General features: G+C 41.3%; 1 protein-coding gene across 2 annotated transcripts in view; it reads left to right on the forward strand.

Annotated features, from left to right (window-relative positions):
* Positions 1-12,191: 12,191 nt before the first annotated feature.
* LOC106564165 (protein FAM222A) overlaps positions 12,192-23,149 on the forward strand; it is a 38,324-nt gene continuing 27,366 nt past the window's right edge. Inside the window, exon 1 of one of the 2 annotated variants that reach the window (XM_014130205.2) lies at positions 12,192-12,495. The gene's annotated coding sequence lies outside the window, so the exon portion shown is untranslated. The remainder of the gene's footprint in view (positions 12,496-23,149) is intronic. The other variant, XM_014130195.2, reaches the window with a different exon arrangement.

Below are 23,149 nucleotides of genomic sequence, written 5' to 3' on the forward strand. Positions count from 1 at the left end.
TTGGTGAGTTCTAGCAAACATTTGCATATTTCCGTTAGGAACGCCTGCACTGTGAAGTGCGCGTGTGCAATAACTCAATTCGCATTTTCACTCCTTCTAAACAACGCTTTTTTTTTTTTTTACTTTGGCGAAGGGTAAAGTCTACAAAACATTGTCCATTCTGTTCGAAACAGATTATAATTTTGGGAACAGAAAACTGTACTGAGATCAAATGTTTCATTAATAAGAACATTTGCAGAATGTCGGCCAAAATCCATCTCATTCCATCTTCTCCCACTTCCGGCCACTGGGCTTTCTCTCACTACCATATTTGGTAGGGATTGGAAACACCATGCGGATGCTTCACATTTATACGTCCAGTGAAATATCTGTCTCATTGTTCTAGTTGTGATAGCACTGACCAAGCAAACAGATCAAACGAAACGGGGAAGGGACCTTCTTCTTCTTCAAGGGTTTATTGGAGAACTATATCCCAAAAAATGTATTGCCGCAACCTACTGGGTGGGGTAAAAACGTAGATAATTTAACGAAAAAAAGTAAATGTACTCTACTTCGTTAAATGTACTCAGATCCCTACACAAGCTCTGGGGCCTGACGCTTCGAACACACCGATAGTGCAATTTGCGTTTTGGCACACAAAAATTACGTTTATTTCCAATGAAACGCTGCGTTTGCCTTGCACCATTGCGTTGCAGAGGCAGTTGCAGGCGTTCGGTGTGGTGCATATGCTTCGAACAAACCGACAGTGTTTTTGTCGCAAAATAGTATGCAGCATAATCTGGAAATGTATGCAACAAAAGTTCAACATACACCTTCTGATACCATTTCTATCAAGCCGTCTATGCATACAGTTTGACGCATACGTTCGATAAATCCAACGTTTGCACCACACCGAATGTAATGTAGAAATGTATGTAATTCTTGTGTACCAAAATGCAATGACGCTGTCGGTGTGTTAGACAGTATTCCGTGCGATGTTTCAGCTGTGAAAATCCTGGAGATCAAGAATCTTTCAGCAGCTTTTACAATGATTTCCAGTTCCTTAGATGTTTTGTAAGTTTGACCTGTGCAATTATCTCCTGTGCAACAAAATCTCCCTTATTCACAATTAGATTTCTCAACTGACTGACATCCACAGACTGTTGGCCATCCACTGCATTCATCATCTCTACTCGCTGCTTCGACAATTTTCACTGCCTCTGCATAGGAGACCTTCTCGACAGCCCTGATCCTTCCTAATTTGACCTTCACTCAGGGAACTCTGGAACGTTATTCCCATCACAATTGCAACACCGTGCATCCTCAGACTCTTCAACAATGATATTCCGTTTGCAAACACTTGACAAGTGGCCAAACTTTTTACATTTATGACATTGAAGTGGCTTTTGTACATAAACTCGCATCGCATATCTCATATATCCCAGCTTTATATGGGTTGGGATAACTTCTTCATCAAACATCAATTATAGAGAAAGGCTTTCCTCCTTTCCATTCACAGTGTGTGTTAAGCGACGTCAACTATTCCTGGCATGTTCATCTTTAACCATGACGGCTTAATATCCATCGAGACGCCAGATGACACCTTTTATCGGTTCCCTACTCCGATAATCATAACATTCCACTTAATGCGTGGATTATTTGTACATGCACAGTGCTTTCTCCTTTTTTGGGGGGAGGACCATTTGACCAATAGAAACTCTCGTTTTCGTTGCAAAACATTTTCCATTTTCAGTAAACAGAATCAGAATCAGCGTAATGAATACAACTCTGATCATTTTTTCCACACCCATTGGTCCACACTCCAATCAGACGGTATTCAAGATGTGTAATGTTCTAAAACTGTCATTGTGGAGTGCAGTATGATTTTATGAGAGGCAATGTTAGCCAGCAGGTGGCAATATACATTATGAAATAATCATATTCTCATATGATCCCAAATCCATGTGAGAGAATTATTTTTTATTTTAAGCTGAAAGTGGATTCTCAAGAAGACAGAAAATAAATAAGAGGCACCATGGACACACATGTAGACCTAGTATCTGTGTATGTATATATCATGTATAGAAGTCTTCTCTCAGAGATAATGTAGGCTATAATTCAACTTCACCTCTCCACTACCTGAGACTAGGAGCTATTGTCTTCCTCCCCATAGCCTATTGAACTGGATGTGACGGTCTGACAGAAGGCGCAATTTGAAGATAATGCTTCTTCCCCCATTAGTCTCTGAACCTCACAGTCATAATGTCTCTCCTGACCCTTTTACAGATAGTTCTACCGGGGTCGCCCCTGACCCCTGCTGGAATTGAATTACCCCTGCACTCTTCCCCTTTCATCATGACAGAGCTGAGGGGAGCCAGTGGCATGTGGTGAGAGAGGAGATGCTACAGAGAAGTTCATTGGTTCATTCGCCTCTTTCCTTCCGCCTGCCAGGCACAGATGGTATTCTTTATTAGTGTCAGCGCCAGGTTCATTCTGCTCTGATGAGGACACTCTGTAGAGGGAGGGCCTGCCTGAGTCCTCAGTGGTGACAGACAGCTAGCGGAAGTGGAAGAGTCCAGGGCAGCAGCAAATGGCATGGCTGAGATAGGATGTAACTATATGGGAGTTGGGAGAGCACAGGGGGGCATGGTTAATATTTTGAGAACATCTGTCAGTGAATAGGCCTGAGTCTAAACAAAAGTCTGTAAACATACTTTATCATGTTGATTATTCAAACCAAGCAGATATTGTCTGCTGTATGAAATAAATATGATTTTGCCAGAAATGCCAGATTAGGATCCTGGCTTGGTTTATATTCATATACGCTTTTATAACACCCATTTTTGAATGTGGAAATCTGACATGGTAATGCAGTGATTAGATTATCATCATGTTTTGATTGATTAATATAAGCACAAAGACATCTGTCTCAGCCTTTCAGGGTAAAAGTAATCACGTGGATGGTTTTCAATCTAGAATTTCATTTTTCCTGCATTCCCTAAAATACTTTCACAGATTGCACAGGCAGCTTTCGCATGTTGTTTCTCTTTGTTATACTGTATGTCCCAGACAAAATGTATCCATATTTACATCCCTCAGTATGCCCACTTGGACATGCTATTGTTTTTGCTAAGCGGCTTCCTGGATAAAAATGATCTCAGTCTCTCTTCTTGTTTCTCTTTTCGGGGATAAAACAACAATATAAACAAGATGTAGATTTTTCACCGCTTTTTCAATCATTAATTTAAAACCGAATTGTCTTTTTATATAGACCATTTCAGCCGTGTGTGTGTGTGTGTGTGTGTGTGTGTGTGTGTGTGTGTGTGTGTGTGTGTGTGTGTGTGTGTGTGTGTGTTAAATCTAGCTAGAGGTACATTGAACCCTTTTTGTCTGACAGAATTACATCTCAATTTGAATTTCTCAATCTCTTTGTAGAGTTCCACTTCATGCTATCAGAAAATGTGTCCCTTCATTTTCTGTTGTAGACTATAGAAAATCATATGATTAACATTAGGATGAATAACTGGAGTTTGCCAAAATAACATGGAAATAGACACAGCATTGTAAACATGTTGACATACTGTAGCAGAATATTTTTTGAGTGAAAGGGGGTAATTAACATGCTGCAAAAGTCTGTTTGAGAATCTGATGTAAATTTAAACACACGTTCAGATGAGTGACTGCTCTTTGAGTTTTACTGTTGAAATTCACTTAATGCTCTCCCTTGCTGGTTGTGCTTAGTTTCTAAATGAACGTCATTCTGCTTTGGAAAGTCATTATTTTGTAATGAAACATCAAATCGAGGAGATCATTGAAAAAAAGAAAACTGAAGAGGAATATACCCACTGTGTTTTTTCCACATGGATTGATTCAAAGGAAGGATTTTAAAATTCATCCAAAGAGTAAATGTTCTATTTCTACACTAATTTTATTATGCAAGGGTATTCTTACTGTATGTCTATAGAAAAAAGACTGACCTGGAGAATGTATTACAATCAGGGTGTATTGTTCCTTGTCTATGATTGACAACCAACATTTGCAGTATTGTCAGTAACAACTGTAAGTTGTGGTTTAACACAAGTGAAGTAAGCCTAAAAGCATTTTTTCATTTTTCATAAGGAGTCCTGATAGACTAAAAGCAGAGGGACCCTTTTCCAAATTATTCTGCTGTCACAAGCTCAAGGGGATCAAAGAAATTTCCCTTTGATCAATCCGCTTATTTATAAATTAATTAGTGTGTTTTGCATTGTGTAAGGCTGGCAGCAACAACAGTTACTAGGATAACATTTCTCCATGTATTGTATATCATATAGAACCAGGGTTGGCATGGTAACCTCATTTGCCATTGGAAGCCCTTTTTAAAATTGAAGAATGGCACTCTCAGGGGTATTGTCATATTTCAATATTCTTATTTATATATATTCTTCATGAAAGCAGCTGTACATGTAGGTTTCAAATGGTAATTTATATGACATTGTGCATAATGAGGGTCCAATTTCCTTTTTTTAAAGAACACAGCTGTCAAATTTACTTTAGGGCACAATTAAAGTTCAGATTTCAAGTATGTCTTTTTTAAGGTGTTATTGGCTCACACAGCGTTAGAAATATTCACTGAGGTGAGCAGTAAGCCTATCTGTGCTACAGAGTGAACTGTGATGTGCTTAATATGTGGATAAAATGACAGGGCTGTTTGAAGGCTAATTGAGCAACTGCAAATGAAATGATGATGTGGTCATGAGGTGTTTCTGCATGTCTGCGTAAATAGGAAATGAGGTCACAGATGCAGGATGGCGGGGTAGGGGGTAGGAAGCTTAAGGGCAGAGATGGGTGCAGCTGTTTTACCCTAAAAGCCAGCCAGTGGGAGTAGAGTCCCTTCTGAGAGCAGAGCACAGTATGAGCTGCAGGAGCATTGGCCTGGACACGCACACACATGCACACACTTACTCACACAAACACCCACACACACACACACACACACACACGCATGCACGCGCACACACACACACACACACACACACACACACACACACACACACACACACACACAGACACACACACACACACACACACACACACAGGTACACCCTAGATCCCTCAGGCAGACAGCCCCTGCTGTGTTGCCATTAGACGTAAACATTAGAGATGAAAGACAACCACCCACATAAAGCTTGCAAATACTACATATGCTTGGAAATACTGTTTGCAATAAATATAGCCCCATGTAGCCCCGATGTGAAAAATCTAAATTGTTCATACTACAATTACTGTAGGAGCAATTTGGCTTGTGCCAGTGGTATTTCATTTGGAATCGCCAATACAGTTACAGTCAATTAGTTATCACACAACCTTGAAACCCCTACATACACAGCATACCAGACAAAGAACACAGCACTCAAACCTTTTGTGAGTATAATAAAATACATGTATAAAAGATTGAGGCACTTCAGGCTGAACTCAACGACCTCGTGAACAATCCAATCCAATCTGTTTATGATTGGCCTGTGGTGCATTTTGAGCTGATGCTCAATTCAGTCAAGCTCAAACACATGCACACACATGCACACACATACACGCCTGCAAGGGTTCACACATTTTCTGATAGCATGAAGTGGAGTTCTGTATGACGAGATTGAGAAATTCAAATTGAGCTGTAATTCTGTCAGACAAAAAGGATTCAATGTACCTCTATCTAGCAGGGGGGGTCAAGTCCCTCGCACCATCAGAAAGTAATCATTTTCTAGCAACAAGCCATAACAAGCAGCTATCAATAGTTACCATGGAGACTGTGTTTTGAATGAAAGCTGTAAGGCCATATTGCTGATGAAATTATAATTTGCGATGGAAAGGTTGACAGACGTCTGACTTCAATTCCCATTCAGGTGTGTAAGCTTGAAGTTTACTGTTTAGTTAAAGCTCCCATTCCACATATTACAATACTATCTATGTAGGCCAGCCTACCTACAGTAAATTTTATATTTGATCTCAGATTTATTTTAAAGCCCTTTCGAAGTGTACTAAATAAAGTCGCCCGCGTGCTTCCCAGCCTAAACAGTTCGGTAGAGTTCATGCATATATTACGCAACATTTTGTGACGTTTTTGTTCGTTTAGGACTTCAGTGAGTGTTTTTTTTCTCCGGTGTTCAGGCACAAAAACATTATCGAGAGGGAAGTCGAAGATCGGAGCCGAAGTCTACGCCCCTTAGCTGGTGATTGGTCAACATTAGGGATTGTAGCGTGTTTTTTCCCTGGTTTACATTCGCTCTTCTGCTTCTGTTTTTTCCCTATAAATAATGGCTTGACTTACTTTTTTATATTACCCTAATAAAGTGTATAAACGTTTGTGAAGGTTTGGTGTGGTGTGGCTATTATTAAGCTTTAGCTACTGCAGGTCTATGATATGAAGGCAGTGTGCCCCGGCGCTCCAACTGACTCTGACAGTTGAACTTCAGGTGAGGAAGTCTGTTTCAGCACTACCAGAATTACTCCTATAATCTAACAATATAATGCTTATCTTTATACAAGATATTCTTATAGAAAATGTACGAATGACCTTCCTTCTGTATGTCTATATCTGTGTAGCAGACACAGTAGCCATCTGACATAAAGAAATGCATATTGGCCTAAGATTCTCTTCATTTTTATAGTCTATATATATATATATATATATACAAATATAAATATACAATTGAAGTCGGAAGTTTAAACAAACATTAGCCAAATACATTTAAACTCAGTTTTTCACAATTCCTGACATTTAATCCTAGTAAAAATTCCCTTTCTTAGGTCAGTTAGGATCACCACTTTATTTTAAGAATGTGAAATGTCAGAATAATAGTAGAGAGAATTATTTATTTCAGCTTTTATTTCTTTCATCACATTCCCAGTGGGTCAGAAGTTTACATACACTCAATTAGTATTTGGTAGCATTGCCTTTAAATTGTTTAACTTGGGTCAAACGTTACGGGTAGCCTTCCACAAGCTTCCCATAATAAGTTGGGTGAATTTTGGCCCATTCCTCCTGACAGAGCTGGTGTAACTAAGTCAGGTTTGTAGGCCTCCTTGCTCGCACACACTTTTTCAGTTCTGCCCACAAATTGTCTATGGAATTGAGGTCAGGGCTTTGTGATGACCACTCCAATACCTTGACTTTGTTGTCCTTAAGCCATTTTGCCACAACTTTGTAAGTATGCTTGGGGTCATTGTCCATATGGAAGACCCCTTTGCGACCAAGCTTTAACTTCCTGACTGATGTCTTGAGATGTTGCTTCAATATATCCACATACATTTCCATCCTCATGATGCCATCTATTTTGTGAGGAAAATTTTTGGAGGAAAAAAGGGGAGGCTTGCAAGCCGAAGAACTAGTCCCTCCTGCAGCAAAGCACCTCCACAACATGATGCTGCCACCCCCGTGCTTCACGGTTGGGATGGTGTTCTTCGGCTTGCAAGCCTCCCCTTTTTTCCTCCAAAAATAACAATGGTCATTATGGCCAAACAGTTCTATTTTTGTTTCATCAGACCAGAGGACATTTCTCCAAAAAGTACAATCTTTGTCCCCATGTGCAGTTGCAAACCGTAGTCTGGCTTTTTTATGGCAGTTTTTGACCAGTGGCTTCTTCCTTGCTGAGCGGCCTTTCAGGTAATGTCGATATAGGACTCGTTTTACTGTGGATATAGATACTTTTTTACCTGTTTCCTACAGCATCTTCACAAGGTCCTTTGCTGTTGTTCTGGGATTGATTTGCACTTTTCGCACCAAAGTACAGTCATCTCTAGGAGACAGAACGAGTCTCCTTCCTGAGCGGTATGACGGCTGCGTGGTCCCATGGTGTTTATACTTGCGTACTATTGTTTGTACAGATGAACGTGGGACCTTCAGACATTTGGAAATTGCTCACAAGGATGAACCAGACTTGTGGAGGTCTACAATTCTGAGGTTTTGGCTGATTTCTTTTGATTTTCACATGATGTCAAGCAAAGAGGCACTGCGTTTGAAGGTAGGACTTGAAATACATCCACAGGTACAGTTCCAATTGACTCAAATTATGTCAATTAGCCTATCAGAAGCTTCTAAAGCTATGACATCATTTTCTGGAATTTTCCAAGCTGTTTAAAGGCACAGTGAACTTAGTGTATTTAAACTTCTGACCCACTGGAATTGTGATACAGTAAATTATAAGTGAAATAATCTGTCTGTAAACAATTGTTGGAAAAATTACTTGTGTCATGCACAAAGTAGATGTCCTAACTGACTTGCCAAAACTATAGTTTGTCAACAAGAAATTTGTGGAGTGGTTGAAAAATGAGTTTTAATGACTCCAACCTAAGTGTATGTAAACTTCCGACTTCAACTGTATATAATAAAATATGAATATCATTCAGTGGATACCTCAGCCTATAGGCCTTTCTTTGCATTGCAGTGCCCTGATACATTTAGTGCTCAAATCTCTGACAGCTGAACCATGATGTGGACAATTATTGTTTTAGGAAAGTAGCCTAAAACCCCCCAAGAAAAATAGATTATAAAATGTGTATGTGCTACTCATCGAAATACAAGGAATATTGTTTTTGTAATTTGTTATAGGCTGTTTTTAAGGACACATAAATGTGGCTCATTTGGTCAACATCCCTCATTTATTGATGGCGCTGTGCGCCATTTTGGATCTGAATTCATATGGATGTCCATTAAATTAAATCATTCCCGGTCATGTTGACCGGCACAAAGTGTTCCTAAAGGAAATTCTGAAATGTCTTATTGCTTTTATGAAGATTTTCGAATCTTCACATGAAAATCTGTTGCCAATTGAATGGAAATCTAGTTATAGACACCCTAAAGACTTGCAGGTGGGCTAGTCCAGTTTCACTGATAATGCCTGCACATCACGGTTCACCAGTAGCCCCAAACATCTAAAGAATAAGTTACCAGCCAAACAAGCTTGTAAGAATTGTCTCTATCTCTGTAATGTGTCTGTATCTCTGTAATGTGTCTGTATCTCTGTAATGTGGCTGTATCTCTGTAATGTGTCTCTGTAATGTGTCTCTATCTCTGTAATGTGTCTGTATCTATGTACTGTGTCTGTATCTATGTAATGTGTCTGTCACGCCCTGATCTGTTTCACCTGACCTTGTGCTTGTCTCCACCCCCCTCCAGGTGTTGCCCATATTCCCAATTATCCCCCATGTATTTATACCTGTGTTCTCTGTTTGTTTGTTGCCAGTTTGTCTTGCTTGTTCAAGCTTACCAGTGGTTTTCCTGTCAGCGCTGATCTTTTCCCAGCCTCTCTTTTCTCGTCCTCCTGGGTTTTGAACTTTGCCTGTCCTGACCCTGTACCTGCCCGCCTGACCTCTCTGCCTGTCCATGAGCCTGCTTGCTGTCCTGTACCTTTGCTCCACCTCTGGATTACTGAACTCTGCTTGACCCTGAGTCTGCCTGCAGTCCTGTACCTTTGCCTTACCCTGGATTATCGACCCCTGCCTGCCTTGACCTGTTTTTGCCTGCCCCTGTTACTACAATAAACATTGTTACTTCGACAGTCTGCATCTGGGTCTTACCTTGATTCTTGATAGTGTCTGTATCTCTAATGTGTCTATCTGTGTATCGTGTCTGTGTCTCTAATGTCCATACCCTTGTCTGTACATTATGCCTTGAATCTATTCTCCCACACCCAGAAATCTGCTCCTTTTATTCTCTGTCCCCAACGCACTAGATGACCAGTTCTTATAGCCTTTAGCCGTACCCTTATCCTACTACTCCTCTATGGTGATGTAGAGGTTAACACAGGCCCTATAGCCCCAGTTCCACTCCTATTCCCCAGGCACTATCATTTGTTGACTTCTGTAACCGTAAAAGCCTTGGTTTCATGCATGTTAACATCAGAAGCCTCCTCCCTAAGATATGTTTTTCTCACTGCTTTAGCACACTCCGCCAACCCTGATGTCCTAGCCGTGTCTGAATCCTGGCTTAGGAAGGCCACCAAACTCCTGAAATGTCCATCCCCAACTACAACATTTTCCGCCAAGATAGAACTGCCAAAGGAGGTGGAGTTGCAATCTACTGCGAGACAGTCTGCGGAGTTATGTCATACTATCCAGGTCTGTGCCCAAACAATTCGAGCTTCTACTTTTAAAATCCACCTTTCCAGAAATATGTCTCTCACTGTTGCTGCTTGTTACAGACCCCCTCAGCCCCCAGCTGTGCCCTGGACACCATATGTGAATGAATTGCCCCCCATTTATCTTCAGAGTTTGTTCAGCTAGGTGACCTAAACTGGGATATGCTTAACACCCCGGCCATCCTACAATCTAAGCTAGATGCCCTCAATTTCACTAAACTTATCATGGAACCAACCCCAAATCCATAAACACGGGCATCCTGACCAACCTGCCCTCTAAATACACCTCTGCTGTCTTCAACCAGGATCTCAGCGATCACTGCCTCATTGCCTGCGTCCGTAATGGGTCTGTGGTCAAATGACCACCCCTCATCACTGTCAAATGCTCCCTAAAACACTTCAGCAAGCAGGCCTTCTAATCGACCTGGCCCGGGTATCCTGGAAGGATATTGACCTCATTCCGTCAGTAGAGGATGCCTGGTTATTCTTTAAAAGTGCCTTCCTCACCATCTTAAATAAGCATGCCCCATTCAAAAAATGTAGAACCAGGAACAGATATAAGCCTTTTTCACTCCAGACCTGACTACCCTTGACCAGCACAAAAACATCCTGTGGTGTTCTGCATTAGCATCGAATAGCTCCTGCGATATGCAACTTTTCAGGGAAGTTATGAACCAATATACACAGGCAGTTAGGAAAGCAAAGGCTAGCTTTTTCAAACAGAAATTTGCATCCTGTAGCACAAACTCCAAAATGTTCTGGGACACTGAGAAGTCCATGGACAATAAGAGCACCTCCTCCCAGTTGCCCACTGCACTGAGGCTAGGAAACAGTGTCACCACCGATAAATCTACGATAATTGAGAATCTTAATAACAATTTTTCTACGGCTGGCCATGCCTTCCACCTGGCTACCTCTACCCCGGTCAACAGCTCTGCACCCCCCACATCAACTTGCCCAAGCCTCCCCATTTCTCCTTCATCCAAATCCAGATAGCTGATGTTCTGAAAGAGCTGCAAAATCTGGACCCCTACAAATCAGCCGGCTAGACAATCTGGACCCTCTCTTTCTAAAATTATCCACTGCAATTTTTGCAACCCCTATTACTAGCCTGTTCAACCTCTCTTTCGTATTGTCTGAGATCCCCAAAGATTGGAAGCTGCCGCGGTCATCCCCCTCTTCAAAAGGGGAGACACCCTGGACCCAAAATGTTACAGACCTATATCTATCCTACCCTGCCTTTCTAAGGTCTTTGAAAGCCAAGTTAACAAACAGATCACTGACCATTTCAAATCCCACCGTACCTTCTCTGCTATGCAATCTGGTTTCTGAGCTGGTCATGGGTGCACCTCAGCCACGCTCAAGGTCCTAAACGACATCATAACCGCCATCGATAAAAGACAATACTGTGCAGCCGTATTTATCGACCTGGCCAAGGCTTTCGACTCTGTCAATCACAGCATTCTTATCGGCAGACTCAACAGCCTTGGTTTCTCAAATTACTTCAAAAATTTCAAAATTAATGACAGATTTCTTGAGTTAGATTAATTTGGACTATTTTGAGGAAGTGTATACTGGCTACAGGGTCTCAAAATGGACAAACAGTACTAATGTAGCTTTTTAAAATGTTTTAGCTAAGGTCTTTTAACGAAGTATGCAAGCACACTCGTTCGGTTTGGCTAGCTAAATTTAGGCGCCAGCTGAACTGAAGCATGCTGACGCCATATTAAGGCCAGCTGGAAAGCTTTTTAGAAGAGGCTTAATTTTTGTGTTAGCCTAATTGATGACACTCAAAACGTCTTATTTCAGAAACCATGTATCTATTTGTGTATGTTACATTTGTGTTCGATCATGTGCTAATCGAACAACAATGAGTAAATTAAACATATTTTAATCTCCTTTGTTGTAGAGCGAGACCCTGACAGAAGCCATGCAATACCCCTTTAAGTTTTTCCGCGAAATAACAACGTGCTCACCTAGACGCTTGCGGCGTCACCGTGGTTACCGCCTTCTGTTTCAAACGATTGGTTGAGCCGTGGGAATATTCAAATTTACTCTTAATTGATTGGTCGGATGCCCGGTTTGTGCAGTCGGGAGAATTCATTCCTTGCACTTCGACATCTTTCATTTCGGTCGGCTTTGGGGAGAGAAGAGGACATGGGAGACAAATTGAACTGAATATAGCTACAAACTAATTTATTTTCAATATCAACCCATTTGGCATTTCGAACATACTTTTTAAAAGTGGTTCTCATGGATATTTTCAGACCGATAATTCCCAGTCTCATCGGACTTCAGCAACGTCTCTTTGGAAAAGGAAATACGCCTTCCGAACAGGGGAACAAGCATCCAGCAGTGGCGAGCCAAAGATAAACAAGCCTTATGTTAACACTGAACACTGTATGTAAGAAATAGTTTTTATGTACTATTCTAGTCTTCATTGCAGTACTTCATTTGACATAATCTCGCCAGGCTATCCATTCAGTTTAATGCATTGTTTGCGGTTATCAGCAGGTGCATTCATTTTACTAGGCTATGGTTAAGATTTGTAGACCTTAAGAATGATGTGAATGGGAGGGAAATCAATCTCCTTTTATGAAACGTGGTGCATTTATATAGCCTAGATTGTTCCACTTGGATCAAATAAAGGTGAATTAATTCAGTTAATCCATCAATGTCTTGTGCGCAATGAGACCAGTAGCCCACTAATATGCGTATGGTCCCAGACCCAGTCTAGACTTGTTCATTATTTGTCCTGTAGTCTAGAATTACTTTCCTTTGGATTAACTGTTTTATGGAAACAGTCTGCCCCTGAATGCGGCATCTATTGGACCTAGTTCGAGAGACTGTGGGACAGATTTGAGTGATACTAGAATATTAAATATATTGGACTGGGACACAGGGTGGAAGGCTACTTTCATGTTTTTGATTGTCCGCTCCGTTTTAAGGCATATCCAGATACCTAACTGCTAAGTTTATTCTTTAAATTTATGTTGAGTATTAGACTAGCATTTTTCAGTTCCACCTTTGTGCGCATTTGGAACTAGTCATAGCTGCGGAAATTAGGGGTGCGGAGGGTACTGCTCCACCCCCTAAAAAATTATTTAAAAAAATATTTTTTGATAAAGATTTTTTTTACTAGTATAAGCAGACTAGTTTTTGCCCTGTCCTTTTTTCTGCCATTGTCATTCTAATGGAATCCAGAAAGAACAAAACCCTAACAATGTTTTGTGCAGTATTAATTTACCGTCTTTACAAATCACAATGTAAATGTACATTACTGTATTGTACATAGGCTGGTCATCTAGGTTTGTACCTGTAGACTTTCCATCACCATGAAGAAAAACAATGTGCAATACAGTAATTGAGTACTCATGTGGCTCAGTTGGTAGAGCATGGCGCTTGCAATGATAGGGTTGTGGGTTTGATTCCTGCGGGGACCAGTATGAAAATGTATGCACTCACTAGTGTAAATTGCTCTGGATAAGAGCATCTACTAAAATGGAAAAGGAATGAATAAGGCATTTCAGTTTTCACAGAAATAAGTTGCAAAGTATTTCAAGAAACTGGAAAACATATATCAAGTTATTGTTTTTATATTCCACAAGTATTATCAGTAACTTTTTTGTACAGATAATTATCAGACTTTTCCAAAAAAGTGGTCTACTGGGCCTTTTACTAGTCCTGTATTAGCGGACCAATATAGAGGTCTTCAGCACAGCACCCCCAAACTACTTCCCTCCGCTATGGAACCAGTCCCTGATTGAAAGCTCCAAACGGGTCTAGTCTGGCATGAAGTTCCACTCTGTCTCTGAGGCGAGCAGAATGTTTTTTTGGTGGATGTACAGCCTGCAATAAAGGAGGACTTATGTGTCAGAAACCCAGTGGTTACAGGAAATGCTTTGAAGTATATTATTGGCCCTTCAAAGCTGCATCCAAAGGCTATCTTCCACGTCTATTGGCAAAGCCGGAGGAGGAATCCTCACACCTCATTGCACCTAGAGGCAGAGCTGAAGGTTGGCCGCAGTAAAGGGCCATCGATAATAGGCCGAGGTGTGAAATTCTATCCTGCATGCTTTCCTGGCGGTGTCAGATCATTTATTGGGTAGAGAGTGGTCACATCTCCTTCCCATCTGAGGTTTAGCATTAAAAGAGAGACATCATGGCAAATTAACAACTTACTCTACTATCTGAATTTCTGCCAGTGACTAAACTTACATTTTTTTATTGAAGACATCTTTTAAAAGCACATTTTAACCAGACTAAGTCTGAAATGCAATGTTTTCAGTTTATGTTCTTAGTGTAGTCTTTTAAAGCCCATCAGGCCATATGTATGATGGACAGTACTTGACTTGGACTGAAATAAGTGCTGATACTGATTTAGTTTATATTTAGGTGCAGGAGCTCCACAATACTTTTGAGATAATATTCTATAAGCTGTAGCAGTAGAACATTTGAGGTGCCGGTACTCCGCTCCAGTGAGCTCCTGCCCAAGTCAAGCACTGATGATGAATAGTCCTAAGAACTCATTCCATCCGTCTCCATGTCTCTTGCCTCAGTACCTGAAAGGCCTCTGTCTGTATAAATGTTATACCATAAAGCATCTGAAACAAAATTAGGGAGGGCCTGCTCTCACTCCTGCCCACTCACATAATTTAGCATCATTATGGGATTGCCTCTGAATATATTTAAATCATGAAATAAACATTATGGCCTTTTGAGTAGAGCGAATGTAATTAAACTAAATGAAAAATGCTCTGACTTACCCTCCCCCACATCCCCACTAAGGAAATTGCTTTATTCACACATCTTGAGTTGACATTCAATCCGTTTGACTGGGCTCTACTTTAATAATTCTGTCAAGTCTGCAGTTTGAATAGCAGTGGCAAAAAAATCTTACTTTCAGCTGCCACTCTGTGTGTAGTGCTGTATGTTTAATATATGACTGAGCATAAAGTCAATGTAATTACTCTGAAATTGCTTTGGCTTTGCCTGTAATGTCTGTATTGGTTTTGACAGACAACATCCTTCATTTTGGGGAACATTTGGGTTGGAGGATGGAAAGTGTCCTTGTGTTTATTATACTGGATTGATATAACCCAGGCCTAGTGGGGATGTCAGACATTTTACTGAGTAGCCTAGTAGCAAAACTGATATATCGGCATACACTGCTCTAATTAACATTCTAGATATTGGCTTGGCTTGTGCTTTTTCTTGATCTGAGAAACCGTTAAAAGGCTTAGCTTTTTATGGCTTGGCCAGCCTGTAGTCAGTGTATCAGAGGCTAGCGGGTAGAATTACAAACAGTCATGTGCACATCTCCCTGGGGTTTTCTACAGATCACCTCACACCCATCAGCATTTTTTCTCCGGTTCCATGATGGGGATTTGTCATCTGCTGGCTTGTTTCCCTCTGCTCTCCATACAGGTCACCATCGGAGTAGCTCTTTTGAAGGTTCTGCGTTGGCCCCCCCCAGTCCACTCGTCTAGCCACTCAAGTTTTAATGTCACATGCACAAGTACAGTGAAATGCTTTTCTTGCAAACTCTTACCCCAACAATGCAGTAATCAATAACAATACTAAAAATAACATAAGGTAGAACAAAAACACACAAGAAATAAGAAGAACACGATGAAGTAAGTAAGCGTACTATATATACAGGGTCAGTTTCAGTACCATATTTACAATGTGCAGGGATACTGGATTGATTGTATGTTATGCCTCTTTGTTGCATGTTATGCTCTGCTAGGTTTCAAACCAATGAGGTGTGTGCATTTTTAGCCTGGAGTTCTATGAATATCTTAGCTACTATCATTTCACCAAGAGATTTGGAAATTATTTTGGAGTGTGTAGGTGACATGCACATCCCAAATTTCTCCACCGGCTAAAAACAAAGAGTGATGATAAAAAAAGACATTGAAAATAATTCTGCACCACCACAGGTAGGGCTACATGAATATCACATTGTATTATGTATCCCGTAGTTACTCTGCAAGAGGCTATATTGCCTACTCTGTGCAGCAGGCCCACCCACTCTCATGTGCTGGTGAACAGTAAGATAGAATTGATATGTTCAACCAGTCTTTCCCTTTATGCAGTCCTTTGCGCTTCATATCCAACACACAGCTAGGCTTTTCGGCCTAGTCATGGGGCAAAACAAAATGGCTGTTATTACCAAGATGGTTTGTTGATGTCAACCTAATATTGGGAATTTGTGTTTCCTGCCCAGTGACTGTTTGCTCTTTTTGTGTTTGTGAGATGGAGAGAGTCAGTGGAGGTAAAGTGACCTCAGAGAGTGCATGGACGGCCAATCACCCTGCTCTGCTTAAAGGGATATTGTCAATGGCTTGGTTGCTAAGCTGTTTCTCCCATGCATCCATAGTAATCACCTTTTATCTCCTAACAATGTCATGTGTAATTATGAGCTAGCTGCCATCTTTTGAAATCTGCCTAATTGGTCTTTTTTTTATTTTGATGGGATGAGGAGGCTAAGAGACAGGGGGTTAAGGGTGGGAGTTAGAGGATTGGGTCTCTGGGGTCAATGGGGAGGGGGAGCTCTGGGGAGGCTGTCGTTGCTGTGTTTACCATTTGAAACAGTCTGTTGTTTTGTGTACATTATGGTGCTCAGAAACCTCAAAGAATACACATACTGGCTGATTGCATGCGAAGCAATGTTATCTGCCCTTACTGGGAAGGCAGCAGGCAGAGGTCATTTTGGATTAGTCCAGGGACCAAAGTCCTCTTTCTCCAAGAACAGTTTGGTTTTTCCATGCCGCCCTGTGAGGACCAGAGCTTATCATTAAGTGTGGAAAAGGAGTTCTCTCCAGTGTGAGTACCCTGCAGGGAGCATTTTGCCAATCTTTTCTCATGACTTCTCTGTTTTTATTAAAATGTTTAATGACTTGAAGGAATCAGTGACCCTTAACAGCATAATGAATGGCCTTGCCTGCTCTGACAGGAGAGGGGAGGGCTTGGTGAGTGGTGGGTGGGTGGGTATGGAGGAGTTTGGCAATGAAAGGCACTGTAGCCAAAACTATACTGTAGGAACGTTTTTCCTTTGTAGACAAAATCTCATCAGGCAGGCATAGCTGCCACTTTGTCTCTAGAGGGTGGGTAAGCAAAACAAACAGTTAGGATTATGATGGAAAAATGATTATTAAACCCTAAGGACATACAAAGACTAGTTAAAGGATTTGTTCTTGGCCAGATTGAGAGCATAAACTCAATCAACGTACTTGTAGAGCCCAGTAACAATGATTGCTTGAGATGGTCTATGAGAATATTCATGAGAGGTCTAACTTGACTTTAGTCTGCCCTGTCTGGTATAGGCCAGTCCAGTCTAGTCTGGTTCTGTAGACTCTTCACCAACCATGCTAATCTGTATAGAGAGACAGAAGAACATCTGTCACTGTGTTTTGACTAGAAAAGCTTCCATGTCTCCCATGTGTGCTCTAACTGATTAAAGACAAAGACAGGCCTTTTGATTATTGCCTGGGTTCATCTTTTTGGGTTTCCACTCCCAGCAGGTGAGACTGGCAGTCAGTGGGCGGATCATAGACGCAAAGCATCTGTAGATCAAAACGGATAGTTATTGCTCTGACGTTGTGTGTATGTTTTAACCCTAGCTAGCTTTTGAACAGTGCTCATTGCAATAACTTGGGATTTTCTTTGTTTGTCAAAGCTTCTTCTGTCAGAAAGCTTGAATACCTGCAGCATAATATGAATGTTTTTGTAAGGCATGGACCATTTCTCAAGTTGATTCATTGTAAACAAACTTCTGTTATGGCTGTAGTTGTTGGGCTGTGGTCTGATAGCTTAAGGTGTGTTTTGATTAGATCCAGACATCTTGTCAGTGCCCTCAGTGAGCAGTCCTCTCTCTCTGCCCATTTGTCAGCCCACCCACACCCATTTAAAACCTGTCAGAAACTGTTCATGGTAAAAGAGCAGGCTTTATGGGAAGCACAAAGTCTAACATGTCATACAGAGGAACTATTTTGTCGTGAAAGCATTCATTCACAATTCAATTCAAGGCCATCCAATGTGGTAGTCCACAATTAATAAATACGTTTTATTTTTATATTATGATGACATTTACATGCAGAGCACACAGCGGGCGTATCGACGTAACTATTATTGTTGGCTATTAATAGAGGCAGACTAAATAATGATCTCTGATGCAGCCAATACAAAGTGGCAGTGGTGTGGGACGGGAAGCCCAGGAATGGGGCATTTTTATTGCCGAACATCTGTATGGACAACAGACAGGAGAGATCTGTCTGTGCACTCTGCCTCACTAAAGGTGTGTGTATATATGTGTGAGATATATATATATATATATATCTCACACACACACACTAGAAGTCAAGGTTGGCCAATGTTCCCCAGGGTTATCCAGTCGGTGTGTGGGATGAGGATAAGATAAGGCCCTGTTTACTTTTTATGCTCCCTCGGCTATTGCCAGGCTCCATGCCCAAAGCATGAGCAGTGATTTTACCTTGGCACCTGTGCAAGGACAGGGTTGAGGGAGCCCAAGGCTCTGTACCAAGGCTCCCTACTGTGAGAACCATTAATGATGCCCTGACAGAACTGAATGAGTTCATGGGATTTATGATTAGCCTACATGGGCTGTATGTTCAGGTTACCTACTCTCCCCCCCCCAAGTTGACAATGTGTCTGTGGTAAAATATATATATATTTTTCTTTCATTCTAGTAGAGAATTTTATTTTTGGTTGGCGATTTAGTATTTTTGGGGGGTTTTGCATGTACTTGGCCTAGGTCTAATGAAACATTTAAATGAATCTGAACATTCTACTGAGTCTAGGCTTGTCATTCCCTCCCGCTCTCAAAGGTTTTATGGCTCTCTCAAAATGCATCTGCCAGAAGTCTCTCCAGGGATATTCATATCGACCCATTGTATTTATTTTCCATACATTTTCGAGCAAGTGCATGCATTGTATAGAAATAACAATCCTCCAAACCCTGCTTAACACTGTTGTAATACCTTTTTATAGAAGCTAATCTCAATGGAAATGAGGCTCATTGTTGTCGGCCCCAGGCCTTGTGCACGCTCATTGTGTGGAGCAGAGCTGTTCTGGGTTGTTTGGATGTCCTGCAGTTCAACCTTGTTGTCTTTTTTGTAAAAAAAAAAAAAAATAGGGCATAAGAGGAAAAATCTGTCTCTCTCCAACCATGTTCTGATACCAATTATGGAAACTATTAGAGAATTTAAACAGGATGGCTCTTATCGGCTAATCCGGGAGTAATAGATTCCATTAAAAATGCATGAGGGGGTGCAGAGATGAAACCAGCAGCTGCAGTAGCAGTGCTGTCTGTCAGTCTGTTTTAGACTCAGACTAGACTGCTTGCCCTGTCTCCCTGGCTCCATCGCTTTGACAGGATCCTGCGTCCATTTAGAGGAGGCCTTTGAGAGTCAGTAGATAGTCTTTAAGTGTGACTGCAAGATATCAGTCTGGCATTGCAGGTCTTTGATGGAAATTGTTGTTAATACTTTAGGGCTCACTTTTGGCATGAATTATTCACAAAACCTTCTGCATTTTCAGTGCTTTTAAAGCAGTCATTTAATACCCATTTTTACTGTCATCCCCAAACAGAACCTGTGGTTTTGCAGGTCTTTGTGACCGTATCACTAATGGTGAGTCTTATCCAATGTTTTTACCAGTGTACTGTAACACCGTTGATGCGGTTTGCATACCTTTCAGGTTGTAAAGAGCCTGTAGGTGGCTGACCGCTCTTTGCAAGGTTGTAGCTCTGTTATTCAGAGTGATAACGCTGTAAGGAGGCCACTCAGTGTAGAGACGTAAAAAAAAAAAGTTAAATTAGGTCAACGTTACTGTATGAAGTTTGTTCCTCCTGTGTCTGTGTTTTGCATTTGGACCTGTCAGGGATGTCAGTGGTTAGGGAAGGAAGGACGTTGGCATAGCACTCTAATGAATCCAACTAGAGAGTGAAAAGGGCGCTAAGCCTAAACCTTTTTTCATGATAATCTAATTATTAACTGAGGATTCTAAGAACTGCAAAGACAAGCTGAGAGGATTGGGGGAGGAATGAGGTGGAGGGGTTGAGAGAGGGGAGTTAGCGAGTGTGTGTGTGTGTCTTTTTTTGTCTATGTGTTTTAGTGTTTATTGAAAGGAAGGGTCACAGGGCAATGTTACTCTGCTCCAGTCAAGGCCCTGGAGGCCGTTCAGAGGAGAGAAGCGTCTGGAAGGTCAGGCAGATCACCGCCTTTTTATCTGTGTAATTTCCATGTAAAAGGACCCATGAGCACCAACATGGAGTTCATAAGATGTCAAATTGGGTGTCAAATGAAGGCTGTCTATATTTTGAGGAAATGATACATACAGTGAGGGGAAAAAAGTATTTGATCCCCTGCTGATTTTGTACGTTTGTCCACTGACAAAGAAATGATCAGTCTATAATTTTAATGGTAAGTTTATTTGAGCAGTGAGAGACAGAATAACAACAAATCCATAAAAACGCATGTCAAAAATGTTATAAATTGATTTGCATTTTAATGAGAGACATAAGTATTTGACCCCCTCTCAATCAGAAAGATTTCTAGCTTCCAGGTGTCTTTTATACAGGTAACGAGCTGAGATTAGGAGCACACTCTTAAAGGGAGTGCTCCTAATCTCAGCTTGTTACCTGTATAAAAGACACCTGTCCACAGAAGCAATCAATCAGATTCCAAACTCTCCACCATGGCCAAGACCAAAGAGCTCTCCAAGGATGTCAGGGACAAGATTGTAGACCTACACAAGGCTGGAATGGGCTACAAGACCATCGCCAAGCAGCTTGGTGAGAAGGTGACAACAGTTGGTGCGATTATTCGCAAATGGAAGAAACGCAAAAGAACTGTCGATCTCCCTCGGCCTGGGGCTCCATGCAAGATCTCACCTCGTGGAGTTGCAATGATCATGAGAACGGTGAGGAATCAGCCCAGAACTACACGGGAGGATCTTGTCAATGATCTCAAGGCAGCTGAGACCACAGTCACCAAGAAAACAATTGGTAACACACTACGCCGTGAAGGACTGAAATCCTGCAGCGCCCGCAAGGTCCCCCTGCTCAAGAAAGCACATATACATGCCCGTCTGAAGTTTGCCAATGAACATCTGAATGATTCAGAGGACAACTGGTGAAAGTGTTGTGGTCAGATGAGACCAAAATGGAGCTCTTTAACATCAACTCAACTCGCCGTGTTTGGAGGAGAAGGAATGCTGCCTATGACCCCAAGAACACCATCCCCACCGTCAAACATGGAGGTGGAAACATTATGCTTTGGGGGTGTTTTTCTGTTAAGGGGACAGGACAACTTCACCACATCAAAGGGACGATGGACGGGGCCATGTACCATCAAATCTTGGGTGAGAACCTCCTTCCCTCAGCCAGGGCATTGAAAATGTGTCGTGGATGGGTATTCCAGTATGACAATGACCCAAAACACACGGCCAAGGCAACAAAGGAGTGGCTCAAGAAGAATCACATTAAGGTCCTGGAGTGGCCTAGCCAGTCTCCAGATCTTAATCCCATAGAAAATCTGTGTGGGGAGCTGAAGGTTCGAGTTGCCAAACGTCAGCCTCGAAACCTTAATGACTTGGAGAAGATCTGCAAAGAGGAGTGGGACAAAATCCCTCCTGAGATGTGTGCAAACCTGGTGGCCAACTACAAGAAACGTCTCACCTCTGTGATTGCCAACAAGGGTTTTGCCACCAAGTACTAAGTCATGTTTTGCAGAGGGGTCAAATACCTATTTCCCTCCATTAAAATGCTAATCATTTTTTGACATACGTTTTTCTGGATTTTTTGTTGTTATTCTGTCTCTCACTGTTCAAATAAACCTACCATTAAAATTATAGATTGATCATTTCTTTGTCAGTGGGCAAACGTACAAAATCAGCAGAGGATCAAATACTTTTTTCCCTCGCTGTAGATACATTTTTCAACCATTTTCCATCTTAAAAATATGGCATAATTAATGGCTTTACTTTCTAGTCAAACAGATAGGAAAAGGGGTCTTAGAAAACATCATCTACCAGAAAAAGTATTAAAAGATAGAAGGGTTGGCTGAAAACGTCACGAAAAATGATGTGCGCCCATCGATGGGGCGGAAGCTGTGCTTTGCTATGATTCTGAACGGTCAGATCACAAGAAGCTGCCATGTGGGGAATCGTAGGTGGCTCGTTTCAGCAAGTTTTTTTTATCATATTCTTGATACCATGTCTTGTTTTGACTGATTTTATGTCGATGCCAATATGACAAATTCGCTAGCTAGTTAACAACAGCGACGATGTATTTGATAGACAACAAGTGCTCGTTTTGCAAATGTATTTGGAGACTAAATATAATTTACATGTTGGCAACAATCTACGCCAACCCTGTCTGTTTTGCCCCATTAGATGCGCACGTGTCGGTTTTGTTTCTAAACAACCAATCCGTCTATTAGAAATACATCAAAACGCAATAAGGTTGAAGCGACGACCCTTGCCAACCAGGGTGTCTGTTAGGAAAATGTGGCACCTGACAACGTGACAGGGAATATTTAAATTGACTGGCTATTTGAGACATTTTCCGGACCCATATGCATTGGGTTCATAACAAATTAGGGCGTCTACACGTGGTGCTCAGAATGACAGAAATCACATGTAGATTCTGGTAATGCATCTGAACAGAACATGCAACTCATGTAATGAAGCAGCCAATAAAATGTAATTTTCAAACATTTGCCAAAATGCAATTCGCGGGAAAACTAAGAAAAGAGGGGGGGATCTAAAGATGCAACAACTAGGATAGGTTATTAATATGACTAGGATTGGCTTCTGGACAACTAAATCAAGTTTACATGAAAACCAATAGAACAGGAGAGAAATGGCATAGCGGTGGGTCCAATAGTGGAGTAAATGGAAAAATACATTTGCCAAAATTATATAATTACTCCTCTTTATACAGAAATAAATAAAATACTTCACCAGAAAGCATGGATTAGCCACAGAGGAATTGATGATCATTTGCTTCTTTAAATAGCTGTGGATTGTTTCAA

Source organism: Salmo salar, chromosome ssa01, assembly GCF_905237065.1.
Source record: "Salmo salar chromosome ssa01, Ssal_v3.1, whole genome shotgun sequence".
Taxonomy (NCBI): Eukaryota; Metazoa; Chordata; class Actinopteri; order Salmoniformes; family Salmonidae; genus Salmo; species Salmo salar.